The sequence below is a fragment of the Acinonyx jubatus genome, chromosome B4, assembly GCF_027475565.1.
Source record: "Acinonyx jubatus isolate Ajub_Pintada_27869175 chromosome B4, VMU_Ajub_asm_v1.0, whole genome shotgun sequence".
NCBI lineage: Eukaryota > Metazoa > Chordata > Mammalia > Carnivora > Felidae > Acinonyx > Acinonyx jubatus.
In genome coordinates this window covers 62,719,423-62,734,036 of record NC_069387.1, presented here as the reverse complement: position 1 = coordinate 62,734,036, position 14,614 = coordinate 62,719,423, and the positions used below count along the sequence as shown (strand labels likewise).

Sequence of the window (14,614 nt, the reverse complement as noted above, 5' to 3'; positions counted from 1 at the left end):
TAAGTAATTAATTTGTTTAGACTTTCAGTTTCTTTGCAGATCAGTTTGGCATATTACAGCTACTTTCTTTTTTTTAAGGTTTATTTATTTATTTTGAGAGCAAGTGAGTGAGAGCATGGGAAGGGGCAGAGAGAGAGAGAGAGAGAGAGAGAGGACCCCAAGTAGGCTCCATGCTGTCAGCACAGAGCCCAATGTGGACTCAATCTCATGAACCATGAGATGATAACCTGAGCCAAAACCAAGAGTCAGATGCTTAATTGATTGAGCCACTCAGTCACCCTGGGTATATTATAGTTTCTTAAAACAAACCCATTTTACCTAGAATTTCCAAATTATTGCATCATGTATATTTGTGCTTTTTTTCTTAATTAACATACTTAAAAGTTTTTTTTTTCTTTTTTCAAGCAACCAGCTCTTGGCTTATTTAATTCTACCATTTTTATTTTATAATTAAGTAGTTTCTACTTTTATCTTTTTAATCTTCTCTGTTTTCTTACATTTATTTTGCTGATCTTTAATTTCATTTGGATGCTTCATTCTTTCTTATTAGTTAATACGGTGAAATATTCTAGCTGCTTTGTAATTTAATGACCTGTGGATAAGACCTACTTTGGAACATTTATAGAGCTATAGTCTAGGATATGTTTGTATCAACATGACCTGATACATATGCAATTTATATCCACTTAAAAAACAAAATCATTTAAGCAGCCACTGATAGCCAGTGACAAAACTGGTCAAACTTAATGCTTGACGTAACGTTAGTTTGCTAAAAGACAGTTAGACACTGACCTTTATGCAAACTTTCTGCACTGTAATTGTTTGCTCCGTCTCAGATGCAAACTCCACCCCATGTGCCTAACCACCAACTAAAATTTCCTACCTTGATCTTTCTGCTTTTGCAATATTTGACACAGTTAATTAAGTTCAAGACCCACCCTCCTTGCAATTTTAGTGTCCCCCTTCCTCTTTCCACAGTCACCTGTCCCCTGGTCTGTGCATATAAAAATTTTGCTTGCCCACACCTTCTCAGAGATGTTTCTCGCTTAGGTTTTGAGTATCTCCCTATTGCAATAGTCCCCCTTAATAAATACTTGCCTTGCTAATATCCAGACTCATATTTTTGTTTTGACATTGTAAGAGTTTGAAAGACACTTTGATTTCTAGAATTCCATTGAGTTTTGGATTATAATTTTGTTGCCAGTGATTTTTGCTTATTAAATAGGATATTTATGTATGTAGTAGGTTTTTGAAATCCCCTAGTACAATCCCTAGCTATTCTAACCAAATTGTGATATACTATAAAAATATTTAAAATACTTTCCTCTGAACACTCTTTTAGCAGTAACACATAAATTCTGATATGTAATGTTTTTATTACTGTTTTATCCAAATAGTCTGCAATTCCATTTTTCCCTTGGGCCCAAGAGCTGTATAACCCAAGATATTTTATTTTCCAAGTGGGGCTTTTGTTTCCTTGTTATGCTATTGCCTTCTAGTTTTCTTGTATTGCTTCTAGAGAAAGTTGTCTGTACTGTTTGGTTTTTGTTTGTTTTTGGAATTTATTAAGGTTTCCTGTTTAATTGGGAAAATATGAGATATATTCTCTGTTTTCAGAATCACAAAATTGATTAATAACTCTACTATATTATGTTATTTAAGTCCATGATATCCTTATTTGTTTCTTTGTATATTTAATCTGTCATGGACTTGGGGGATGAATTGAAGTATCCTGCCATTAATGTGCTTCTGTCTACTTCTCTGTGTAGACCTTAACTTTTGCTTTAAGGACTATGCTTATATTGATGCTATGTCATATGTACATAGATATCCCTAACTCTTTTTTTTTAATTTTTTTTAATCTTTATTTATTTTTGAGAGAGAGACAGAACATGAGCAGGAGAGGAGCAGAGAGAGAGAGGGAGACACAGAATCCAAAACAGGCTCCAGGCCCTGAGCTGTCAACACAGCCTGACATGAGGCTTGAACTCACAAACCGTGAGATCATGACCTGAACTGAAGTCGGACACCCAACTGACTGAGCCACCCAGGCGCCCCTAGGTATCCCTAATTCTTATCTCTGTGAATTGCACCCTTTTGCATATGAAGTGTCTTATTTAATGCTTTTTTTCTTTCAGTTTTAAGTTTCTCTTTCTTTACAGTGTAGAATTACTTTTATTTTGTATACAATCTGACTCTTCCCTTTTACTGGATGAGTTTAACTCATTTATAATTATTACAATTATTTACAATTATATTATAATTATAATTATTACAATTATTTAGTCATAAGAATGCCATGACTGTTTAGTTGTTATACTGTGATATCATTCATGCTCTTAAGGTTAAAAAATTATTTCCTGTGTGGTATTTTGCTTGGTTATACATGCAATTCTTCTTTTTTTTTTTTCAATATATGAAGTTTATTGTCAAATTGGTTTCCATATAACACCCAGTGCTCATCCCAAAAGGTGCCCTCCTCAATACCCATCACCCACCCTCCCCTCCCTCCCACCCCCCATCAACCCTCAGTTTGTTCTCAGTTTTTAAGAGTCTATTATGCTTTGGCTCTCTTCCACTCTAACCTCTTTTTTTTTTTTTCCTTCCCCTCCCTCATGGGTTTCTGTTAAGTTTCTCAGGATCCACATAAGAGTGAAACCATATGGTATCTGTCTTTCTCTGTATGGCTTATTTCACTTAGCATAACACTCTCCAGTTCCATCCACGTTGCTACAAAGGGCCATATTTCATTCTTTCTCATTGCCACGTAGTACTCCATTGTGTATATAAACCACAATTTTTTTATCCATTCATCAGTTGATGGATATTTAGGCTCTTTCCATAATTTGGCTATTGTTGAGAGTGCTGCTATAAACATTGGGGTACAAGTGCCCCTATGACATGCAATTCTTCTGATAATTATGACTTGGTATTTTTGTCAATGTTTAATCTTTAGACAGGATTATAAATGCCCAATTTTAAGCAACAATTAATCAGTAGTTTGCCTCATCATTCCACCTCCCTTTCTTCTCCATAATTTCCCAATTTTAGTTAATTATATTATCTTTCTTAATGTTTATCTTTGTTTAGTAAATATAATACCCATATTTGTTTTTTAGCTTTAATCCTATTTATCAGCAATCCTTAATGTTACCTACCTTATGCTTTCTAGTTATCTATTGTTTGATAAAAAATTGTTCACTGGCAGAATCTTCAAATGAGTCAACGGAAACATTATCCCTAGGATCTTGTGTTTTCAGAACTGTTTACCTTTATACTTCAGCAACAGTTTGACTGGATATATAATTCCTGGGTCACATCTCTTTCCTTGAGGATTTTATCTGTATTGCTCTATCTACAATGTCTTCTAGGAATGAATATTGTGGAAAAATGTGAAGTCAGCCTGTTTTCCTCATTATAAGTGATTTATTTTCTTTCACTTTCAAAGAATGCTAATTTTTGAAATCTAAGAATTTTATGAGGACATATGTTGGTATTGACCATGTGGGACTATTTTTGTAAAATAGTATTTGCCCTTTTATATTTTCAGACTCAAGTATCTTTTTATTTCTGTGATTTTTTTCTTGAATTAGATTTTTAATTTTTTCCCTTTGCTTTTAAGATCTGTGGATTTATGGTTTTTCATCAGTTCTAGAAAAAAATTCACAGCCATTATCTCTATATATTGTTTCTCCTCCTTTCTCATTCTTTCTATGTGGAACTCTGTTAGATCTTATCATTCCATCTTCCATATCTTCTAACCTTTTTTTTTTTATTCACATTTTCCATTTCCTTGTTTCTCCTTACTACATTCTGGATCAGATCTTCAGACAGATCTTCTGGTTCATAAACTCCCACTTGAGTTATCTAGTTAATCTCTTTACAGTTTATTATTTGTTTGCTTATTTGTTTTTGCTGCCAACAATTGTATTTTTTATTTCTGGTTTCTTTTGAATTGTTCCCAAAATGTTTCTGTTCATTCCTGGATGTTTTTAATTGAATGATCACTTTTTAAATTACATGCTTTATTTAAACAGTTCACACAGCTGCTTTTTTAAAAATGTTTTATTTTTGAGAGAGCACGTGCACACAAGAACAGGGGAAGGGCAGAGAGAGGGGGACAGAGGATCTGAAGCAGGCTCTGTGCTGACAGCAGAGAGCCGATGCAGGGCTCAAACTCATGACTGTGAGATCATGACCTGAGCTGAAGTCAGATGCTTAAAGGACTGAGCCACGCAGGTGCCCCTCAAAAATATATAAATACATATATTTTATTTATACATATTTATATATGTTTTATTTATACATATGTTTTATTTATACATGTTACATATATATATATATATATATATATATATATATATATATATATATATATAATTCCAATACTTGAAATCTTTGGGGAATCTAAATTGATAGTTTGTTTCTGCTGACTCTTACTCATGGTTGTTGCCTTCTTGTGTATTTGGTAATCTTGTTTCTGAGTTCAGTGCTTAGTCATAATCTGTGGGAGTCCTCTGAACCGAACTTGGAGAGCTCTCCTCCAGATAATGGTTGTTTCTATTTCTGTCAGCAGCCAAGACCACTTCAGTCTTCCTTGGGTTTTGGCTTAAGAGTGTCCCAGGTTCAGCTTGTCCACATAGCTGCCATTCCAAGGGTTGGTACGCACAACAATCGTGTTGCTATAGGAACACTTCCTCAGGCCTACACGGTTCTTCCTGGCTTCCTGCGCATTCAGGCAGCTTCCTGTTACTCTGGCTATCTACTGTTTTCCAAACCAACAAGAATTTTGCTTATGACCCAGTATTTTGCTTGACCTTAACTTTTCCCCAGCAAATGGATATAGGCCATATAGGGATATTCACAGTGCAGTCTCTTCTCCCCAAGTGTCACAGACAAAGACTGTTTTCTGAAGGTACAACTTGTCTATGTGATACATATGTTGCTGCACTTTCTCTGATTCTTGAAGCCATGTGGATCCAGGGAAGCTCCTACAACCAACCTGTGAATTGCATTCCTACCTTTGAAATGAAAGATTTAGGCTCTATACAAGAGATTTAAGCTATGTCCTTAACTTTTAAGTAGTATATTTTGCTATTTAATCCTAACCCTGACCCCAATCCAATCTGAAACCCTAAATCTAATAAGATCTTTCTAAAATCTGCACTCTTAACAACCTCCCATACTCTCACTCCCATCCACTTATTTTGTAATTTAAGGATTTGCCTCATAGTTTTTCTTATTCTGTTCTTTACTTTTGAGTGATTTACCCCCCAAAAGGAAAAATACTAACTTTATACTACTGTCTTCAAATAATAAGTCCTGCTACATTCTTTGTGATTATACCATTTTTGGCATACCACATGAACTATAAGAACTGTGTTTGGCAATTTGTCTCCACTAATATTCAGTTATCAGGTGCAGTTCATTTCGATTTAAAATATTTTCACACTTTAAGTTTTGTGTGGTTACTACTGTGTGGTCTTATATCTCCAATGTTTAAATGTTATCAAGAACTCGGGAAGCACTAAAGCAAAACTTTAATGATGAAAATAGCAATGTAAATATTAAAGTTCATAATGGCATAAATATAAAAAATGAACAGGATGCCCATTTTTTGAAGGAGACCAATGTGGTAATTTCACAGAAACAAGTAAAAAAATATATGGATAGAAGTGTAAGGGTGAATATATGAAAATCAGCAATGCAGTTATTTTTTCTGACACTGTGCTATCTATCTTCTAAGAAACTTTGTCAGGTTTTGGCATGAAGTTAATGATGCCTTCATTTCAATTTCTAGCATAACATTGTGACCTCCGGTAAACCAATTAAATTTTTTACTACTACAACAAAACAATTTAGTACAGAATTTAATAATTATTTTTGCTAAAGTCAGAAACAGACCAAAACTACCAATATTTCATTCAGAGTTGCATTCCTTATTTACTAAACCAGGTGGTTCTCACTGTTGTCAAAAGGTTTGTAAAAGCCAGCTAGAAAGTTCTTGAAAATATGCTCAGAGAAAGCAAAACAAGCTGCTGGCAAAATTCCATGTCAGTGCATTTGGCATCATATAATGTCAATGGCATTTAATGTGAAAGAGGAATTACTGCTCTGTGTTCATGCTAGCAAATATTCTATTTAGAGTTGTATGATGCCACTAATCACAAATGTCTAGAAAATGAGTCAGTTCTAGGCATATATGTGGTATAAGGAGAAGTACTAGAGGACTTTTTGTTCTGCTCATTATTAAAATCCAGTGCTTAAGGAGAACTCTTTTTTTTTTTTTTTTAAGATTATCACTATTTTGTAACTTGGACTGGAAAGGGTATGATGGATTTAGTTCTGATACCAGCTAGCTACATGTAAGAAGGCATACGTGCACTGCTTTATAAAGAATTGGTGGTCAACAATATGTCTCTTGATATTTTTTGAGACAAACCGTAAAAAAGAAGAAAGTGAACAAACTAAATGGTGGCCCCTGAGCATTCAACTCCCCAGTGTGGCTAGGTAAAGTCAGTCAGGCTTTTGCCTGCTTCCTCCACAAAATATCCCTTATCAAACCTGCCACCCATCTTCACCTTGCCAAATCTAATGATTTGTTCTCCATCTAAATCATAATTGATCTCTGAGCGGTATCTCTTTGAAACACCTTCCTCTCTAAGATTTCCTAAAGCCACACTCTTCTGTTCCCCTCCCTTCTCACTGGCTGCTCCTTCTCAATCTCCTTTTGAGGACCCACCCCTTCCTCTGTCTGGCTTTTAATTATGAACACTCTATCCTGAGTCCCTGGTGCTCTCCACTGTCTCCCTACATAATGTTTGCATTACTACTGTCAAAGCTCTTTGATAATATCAGATTCTTTTTTTCTACTTTTAACAATCTGGTGGCTTATATGGGTATTTGTGTGTGTGTGTGGTTTTAGCATATTTTCCTGGTTGATTAATGAGACTGAACATTTTTTACATGTTTATTGACCACCTGGATTTCCTCTTTGGGGAAACTGGTGACTCAGGTATTTTGCTGATTTTCCAATTGCATTTTTTGGCTTTTATCATATTTATCTTGTGGGAGTACTTTTTATACTCTAGATACTAGTCTTCTTCAGTTACTCGTGTTGCAGGTATTTTACCCAAATTTATGGCTCTAAATTGATCTGTTTAAAATGCCTTCCAGGTCTTGTCATGTCCTTGTTTCAAGACTTCCAGTGGCTCCCAAATGCAGTTAGCTGTCAAGGCCCTAAATGATCCAGTCCCGCCTATCTCTCTGTCCCTGAACTCCAGCAACACTGGCCTTCTTTTTGTTCCTCAGTTATGTTTAGGAGATAGACTTGAGCTCCCTCTCTTGCACAGCTTTGGACAAATGCCAGTTCTTAGTAAATGCTCATTTGCACCTCTGCAGAGTGTTAGAAAAGGCCCAGCTGCAAGGTGCAAAGCACTGGCTCTGATAAAAATGCTTTCTTTTTGTATAGAATTGTTGAATCAGTGTGTTTTACACCTGAAACTAATACAACATTGTATGTCAACTATATTTCAATAATTTAAAAAATATTTTTTTTCAGATTCTCATGCTGCCATTTATTAAACACAAAGAACAGTTACATAACACTTGTATCAGCTTCCTCATCTGTACAAGGCACTGTACTCCTATCAATGGTGAGCACAGTGTTTTCAAAAAAAATTTTTTTTAACTTCTTTTATTTTTTTTTAATTTACATCCAAATTAGTTAGCATATAGTGCAATAATGATTTCAGGAGTAGATTCCTTAGTGTCTCTTACCCATTTAGCCCATCCCCCCTCCCACAACCCCTCCCATAACCCTCAGTTTGTTCTCCATATTTATGAGTCTCTTCTGTTTTGTCCCCCTCCCTGTTTTTATATTATTTTTGTTTCCCTTCCCTTTTATGTTCATCTGTTTTGTCTCTTAAAGTCCTCATATGAGTGAAGTCAAACGATTTTTGTCTTTCTCTGACGGACTCATTTCACTTAGCATAATACCCTCCAGTTCCATCGACGTAGTTGCAAATGGCAAGACTTCATTCTTTTTGATTGCCAAGTAATACTCCATTGTGTACATATATATACCACATCTTCTTTATCCATTCATCCATCAGTGGACATTTGGGCTCTTTCCATACTTTGGCTATTGTCGATAGTGCTGCTATAAACATTGGGGTGCATGTGTCCCTTCGAAACAGCACACCTGTACCCCTTGGATAAATGCTTAGTAGTGCAATTGCTGGGTTGTAAGGTAGTTCTATTTTTAACTTTTTGAGGAACCTCCATACTGTTTTCCAGAGTGGCTGTACCAGTTGCATCCCCATTTAAAACTTTTTTTTTAATGTTTATTTATTGTTGAGAGAAACAGAGCAGGAGTTGGGGAGGGGCAGAGAGAGAGAAGAAGACACAGAATCAGAAGCAGGCTCCAGACTCTAAGCTGTCAGCACAGAGTCCATTGCGGGGCTTGAACTCACAAACCATGAGATCATGACCCAAGCCGAAGTCAGACACTCAACCAACTGAGCCACCCAGGCGTCCCTATATTTCAATAATGTTAAAGTGATTTTTTAAACATGTTTTCTTATAATTGTGTTAGGACCAAAAAAAACAAAAACAAAAACAAACAAACAAAAACTAATCCCTGAACAGCAAAAATAATCTCAGCCACAAAAGAGAAAGACAGAAACTAAGCTGGGTAATATCTATCACTGAGGCTTGTATGCAATGGAAAATGATCATCTGAATTAGTAGACCAGATGTTACATGTAAGGAGAATGTAACATCTCCCTCTATAAGCCACAGAAGAAGCCCTTTGGATGAGACAAGATCCCACCTACTAGTGGCTGCAGGTCTGTTGGAGGCCATCCATGCTGAGTGGTTTGAAGCCTAGGAAAACTGCATTCTTGGGGGAAAAAAAAAAACACCAACAGGGAATATCACATCTGAAAATACAGGGTATTTCTCTACCTTTTATTAAAAGTTCTGACGCAGCTCTTCCAGCCCATGGGTCCTGTCCCCACGCTTTAATAAAATGACCTTTTCGCACCAAAAAACATAATAATAATAAAATAAAAGTTCTGAAATTGAGTTTCATACCCTTTGTTAATGAATGAATTATAACTAAAGTTTGCTATGAGAATTCTCCACTGAATCTGGCCCAGTGAATCAAACAATTTTTGTGATTCATACCAAGTTTGTCTAGTCTCAAGGCATTGCATTTATTGTTCTTTTAGAAAATAATATCTTTGAGATATCATTCATAGGCCATATAATTCACCCACTTGAGGTATATAATTTAACACATTTTAGTATATTCACAGAATTGTACAAAAATCACCACAATCAATTTCAGAACATTTTCATCACCCCAAAAAGAAACCCTATACTCAGTGCTAGTCCCCAGATTTCCTAAGACTAACAACTACTTCTTGACAAGACTCAAACAAGCATTACCATCTCTAGGGAGGTCACATTACCCTTTCTAATTATTCCCTGCCTCTTTGGATGACACTGTTTGTTGCTTATGGTCATTCCCTCTCTCTTTAACAGAATCATCATTTTGTTCATGTATCCAATACCTACATGCTACAAGGGTGGTCAGGCCCATGTCCAACCCCAAGGGATAAATCATGACTGATCTACATCAAAGATGATGTCTTGTTCCCCTTGGCAAGGATGGTTTAGTAAGGATAGAGCTGGAGGGTTCTTCTACGCAAAGATTTCTATGCCCTTAAAAGAGAGATGTGAGAAAAAACAGATTTTCCCTGCCTACACCTTAGTGCGAGGAGGTATTGCTTAGACCTGTAGAATCATCTTACAAGCGTGAGAAGAAAACCTGCGAGTCACAGAGATGCTGAGATGGAGCCATGATGTCATCGAGCCACCGAATAACCAACTGTGGAACAATCCTACTCTGAGTTTTCCCATGACATAAAACTCTTAACGTTCACGCCATTCTGAATTGGGTTTTCAGCCAAATATATCCTACCTAATAACCTGTTACATTGTCCTCTTTTGTCTTCTTCTTAGCACTTGACATTCTTTGCAATATCTTGCTTGTTTATTGCTTGCCTCCATCAATCAGAACATGAGCTCTTTAACATCTTGTTTGCTCTGCACCTAAAGCATCTTAAATAGTACCTAGTATCTAGTCAATAGCCAATAATTATCAGTTGAAAATGAATGAATGAACAATGCCTTGATTTCTCTCTTTCCCTCATTTCCAATACTTCAGCAAATCTATTGGTTAAACCCTCAAAATATATCCAAATTTGACTATTCTGACCATACCTGGGACTATCAACAGTGAGTGTCCAGGTTGAAAGTGTTTTACCCTCCTGTTCACCTGGTAATCTCCTTACTCCTTTTCCTGTTTTCATTGATTCCATGTTTACTGAGGTGCATGCAGGGCACTGGACTGCCCTCATGAACCCATAGTCTAGTGGAGGAAGTAGAGAGAGATCCTGTACAGGTCATCACTGCATAAGAAATAGGGGATGCAGGGGTGCTGGGTGGCTCAGCCAGTTAAGCATCCGATTCTTGATTTCGGCTCAGACCACGGTCTCACCGTTCATGAGTTCAAGCTCTGCACTAACAGTGTGGAGCCTGCTTGGGATTCTCCCTCTCCCTCTCTCTCTGCCCTTCCCTCACTCGCATGTGCTCTCTCTCTCTCTCTAAATAAATAAACAAACTTAAAAAAATATAGGGGATGCAAAGGTAGGTATGGTGATCTGAGCAGGTAGAGACCTGTAGTCCCCATTCACATTGCACAGAAGACTAGGCAAAAAACAAGGAGCCACTCCTCTGTGCTCTGCGCAGGGATGAAGGTGAGGTTTTGTATTGGGGTTGGGAGCATTTCCTTTGTGTATATAAGAAAAGGTCAGGCACAACTTACATATGTTCTTCCCTTTTCCAAATGACATTAAAAACAAAAATAATCCTTCAGTCTCAAGTACACTTGTCATACCTCTCCTCTCACATATTTAGGTGGGAGGGATCAGCTAGCCCCATCTGAGAGATCAAGAAATTGAGACTCAGGGGTGCCTGGGTGGCTCAGTTGGTTAGGTGTCCAACTCTTGAGCTCAGTTCAGGTCTCCAAGTTCCTGAGATTGAGTCTGTATCAAGCTCTGTGCTGACAGTGGAGCCTACTTGGGGTTCTCTCTCTACCTCTCTCTTCCCCTCCCCAACTCATGCACTCATGCACCTGCACACTCTCTCACTCTCAAAATAAAAAACTTAAAAAATAATAATAAAATTTAAAAAAAAAGAAATTGAGACTCAGCAAAAAGCCATTTCCCTAGGGTTGTGCACCTCTTCAGCAGTAAGGCCACAAGCAGACCCTATGTCTTTTCACTCACAAGCAATTCACATTATAGCTCGCTGAACACCCAGCCCAAACCTCCCCAGAACAGGGGCTCAATAAACAGAAGTTATTCCCCCAACTATCTTTCTGGTCTCCGCTAAGAAGCCCTCCTGTTAGAAATGGGGAAACTTGAGAAGCAACTTACAAGGAATAACAGCAGAGAGGCTGACCTGTCCCAGGAGCTCCGATTCTAATCATAATAATAGTCAATCATAGTTTACGGAGTACTTCTTATGTGCTAAATCCTGTTCCAAAATGCTTAACACAGTATTTTTTTTCCATTGCCCAGCAACCCTATAAGGTTATATGGTACAAGTCTAAGATCTCTTATCTTAATTTGGAAGCCCAAAAGACCCTGAAAACCAACAGACTTTTCCTATATTTGCTGCCCAAACTCTCCTGATAGCAAAATTTGTCCTGAATGGATGTGAGGCTATTTAGATTACTTATAATGTTTTTTATTTAAAAAATTAAAAATCAGGAAAAAAGTATGAATATCCATAACTTTATTAGTTTTCTATTGCTATGGAACAATATTACTACAAATTTAGTGACTTAGACCAACACATTTACTATCTCTAAGTTTTAAATTTTTTTTATTTTATTAAAAAAGTTTTTTTTTTTTACATTTATTTGTTTTTTGAGAGACAGAGAGAAAGAGAGCACAAGTTGGGGAGGGGCAAAGAGAGAAGAGACACAGAATCCGAAGCAGGCTCCAGGCTGTGAGCTGTCAGCACAGAGCCTGATGCAGGGCTCAAACTCATAAACTGTGAGATCATGACCTGAGCTGAAGTCGGACGCTTAACCGACTGAGCGACCCAGGCGCCCCTAATTTTTTTTTTAATGTTTATTTATTTTTGAGAGATGGAGGAAGACAGAGTGTGAGTGGGGGAGGGTCAGAGAGAGAGGGAGTACCAGAATCTAAAGCAGGCTCCAGGCTCTGAGCTGTCAGCATAGAGGCCCACACGGGGCTTAAACTCACCAACCGTGAGATCATGACCTGAGCCCAAGTTAGACACTTAACCGACTAAACCACTCAGGCGCCCCTACTATCTCTAAGTTTCCACTGGTCAGGAGTCCAAGCTGGGTTCTCTGCTGAGGATCTCACAAGGCTTCTATCAAGGTCAGCTGGGGCTGCAGTCTCTACCGGGTTCAAACAGGGAAGGATCCACTTCCAAGTTTACTCATGTTATTGGCAGAATTCAGTTCCCTGAGGTGGTAGGACTGAGGGCTTCAGTTTGGTGTGTGTGTGTGTGTGTGTGTGTGTGTGTGTGTGTTTTGTTTTGTTTGCTGCCTGCAAGTCGGAGGCTGCCCTCAGCTTAGAAGTCATATTCATTGCTGTGTGGCATCCCCTACCATGGCCATTTGCTTCCTCAAAGCCAGCAAGGATGAGTGCTAGGGAGAAGAAAAGACGGAGACTGACACTCCAGCAAGACGGATACTACAATCCTATGTAATGTAATCACATAATCATGCACTTGCAATCATATACATCTTATCTTTGCCATATTCTTTCAGTTAGAAGCAAGTCATAGGTCCTACCCACACTTGAAGGGACGGGATCATATAAGGGAGTAAACATCAAGAAGTGGAGAGTGTGGGGTCACTTTAAGAGTCTGTCCACCATAATACCTTTCAATGCAGAAATATTAAGGTTTGATTTGCCCTAGAGCCCCGTGAGGGTGTCTCATAATATCTGGTATATGTACCATGACAGCATTCTAAAATCTTAAAATTTAGAAATTCTCAGATATATCTGTCCTCATGGATTTTGGATAAGATACTATATTACTATCCTCATTTTACAAGTGAAGAAACTGAATTACCAAGGAGTTAAGTGACTCAATTTAAGGAAAACTCACTGCCGTGTGTTTCTCCTCTAGTCTCAATATTCTGCTACTATGTATCTTCCTTAACTTATGATGGGGTTACACCTTGATAAAGCTACATGTGCTGAAAATACCATGTCAAAAATGAATTTAATACACCTAAACTACTGAGCATCATAGCTTAGCTTAGCCTACTTATTATTATTTTAATGTTTATTTATTTTGTGTGAGAGAGAGAATGCAGGGGAGGGGGAGAGAGGGAGAGGGAGAGGGAGAGGGAGAGGGAGAGGGAGAGGGAGAGGGAGAGGGAGAGAGAGAGAGAGAGAGAGAGAGAGAGAGAGAGAGAGAGAATCCCATGCAGGCTCTGTGTTGACAGCACAGAGCCTAATACGGGGCTCAATCCTATGAACTTTGAGATCATGACCTGAGCTGAAATCAAGAGTCAAACGCTCAACTGACTGAGCCACCCAGGCGCCCCCTAGCCTAGCCTACCTTAAACATGGTCAGATCACTTACATTGGGCAAATCATCTAACACAAAGCCTGTTCTATAATGAAGTGTTGAATATCTATGTAATTTATTGAATACTGTACTGAAAGTGAAAAACAGAATGGTTATAAGTGTATTGGTTGTTTACCTTTGCAATCATGGCTGGCTAGAAGCTGTGGCTCATTGCCACTACCCACATCACAAAAGAGGATCCTGCCACATATCGCTAGCCTGGGAAAAGAACAAAATTCAAAATTTGAAGTACAGTTTATACTGAATGCATATTGCTCTCATACCACCATAAAGTCAAAAAATCATCAGTTAAACACTGTAAGTTGGGGACCATCTGCACACTACTTTACTTCTGACAGCAGATGTGTGAGTTTTCTTCACATCAAGCAATTCTGCAGCACCAGCTGGGTGTCCTACAATTTCACTCAGATCTGACACTATCTACCTGGGGATAGCACCGGATCTCACAAGTTAAAGGCTCACAAATCCCCTCCCACACTCACATACGATGCCAGTCACAAGTCCAGGTTGTCACCTGTGTTTCTGAGCTACTGGCTATAAATTGGAAATTCCATGAACCCCTTCTCCAGTTTAATTACTTTGCTAAAGCAGCTCACAGAAGTCAGGAAAACATTTTACTTAATAGATTACCAATTTATTATTAAGAAATGTAACTCAGGAACAGCCATATGTAAGAAATGCATAGGGCAGGTTTTGGGAGAAGGAGCATGGAGCTTCCATGTTCTCTCTGGGTGCAACACCCTCCCCAAATCTCCATGTGTTTGCCAACCCAGGAAGCTCTCCAAACCTGTTCTTTTGAGTTTTTATGGAGGCTTCATACACAGGCATGATAGACTTAATCATTGGCCACTGGTGACCTCCAGCCCTTCTCCCCTCCCCAGAGATGGGGGGTGGGACTAAA

At 38.0% G+C, this 14,614-nt stretch overlaps 1 long non-coding RNA gene across 3 annotated transcripts in view; it reads right to left on the bottom strand.

Moving 5' to 3' along the window:
- Window positions 1-14,614, bottom strand: part of LOC106977432 (uncharacterized) — a 47,660-nt gene that overhangs the window by 22,304 nt on the left and 10,742 nt on the right. The window contains exons 3-4 of one of the 3 annotated variants that reach the window (XR_003413039.2): window positions 13,829-13,911; window positions 7,801-8,902 (exon numbers count right to left, since the gene is read on the bottom strand). This is a non-coding gene — a long non-coding RNA (uncharacterized LOC106977432). Of the gene's footprint in view, window positions 1-4,085; window positions 13,912-14,614 lie in introns of those variants that run through there. The other 2 variants (XR_008300201.1, XR_001430650.3) reach the window with 2 other exon arrangements.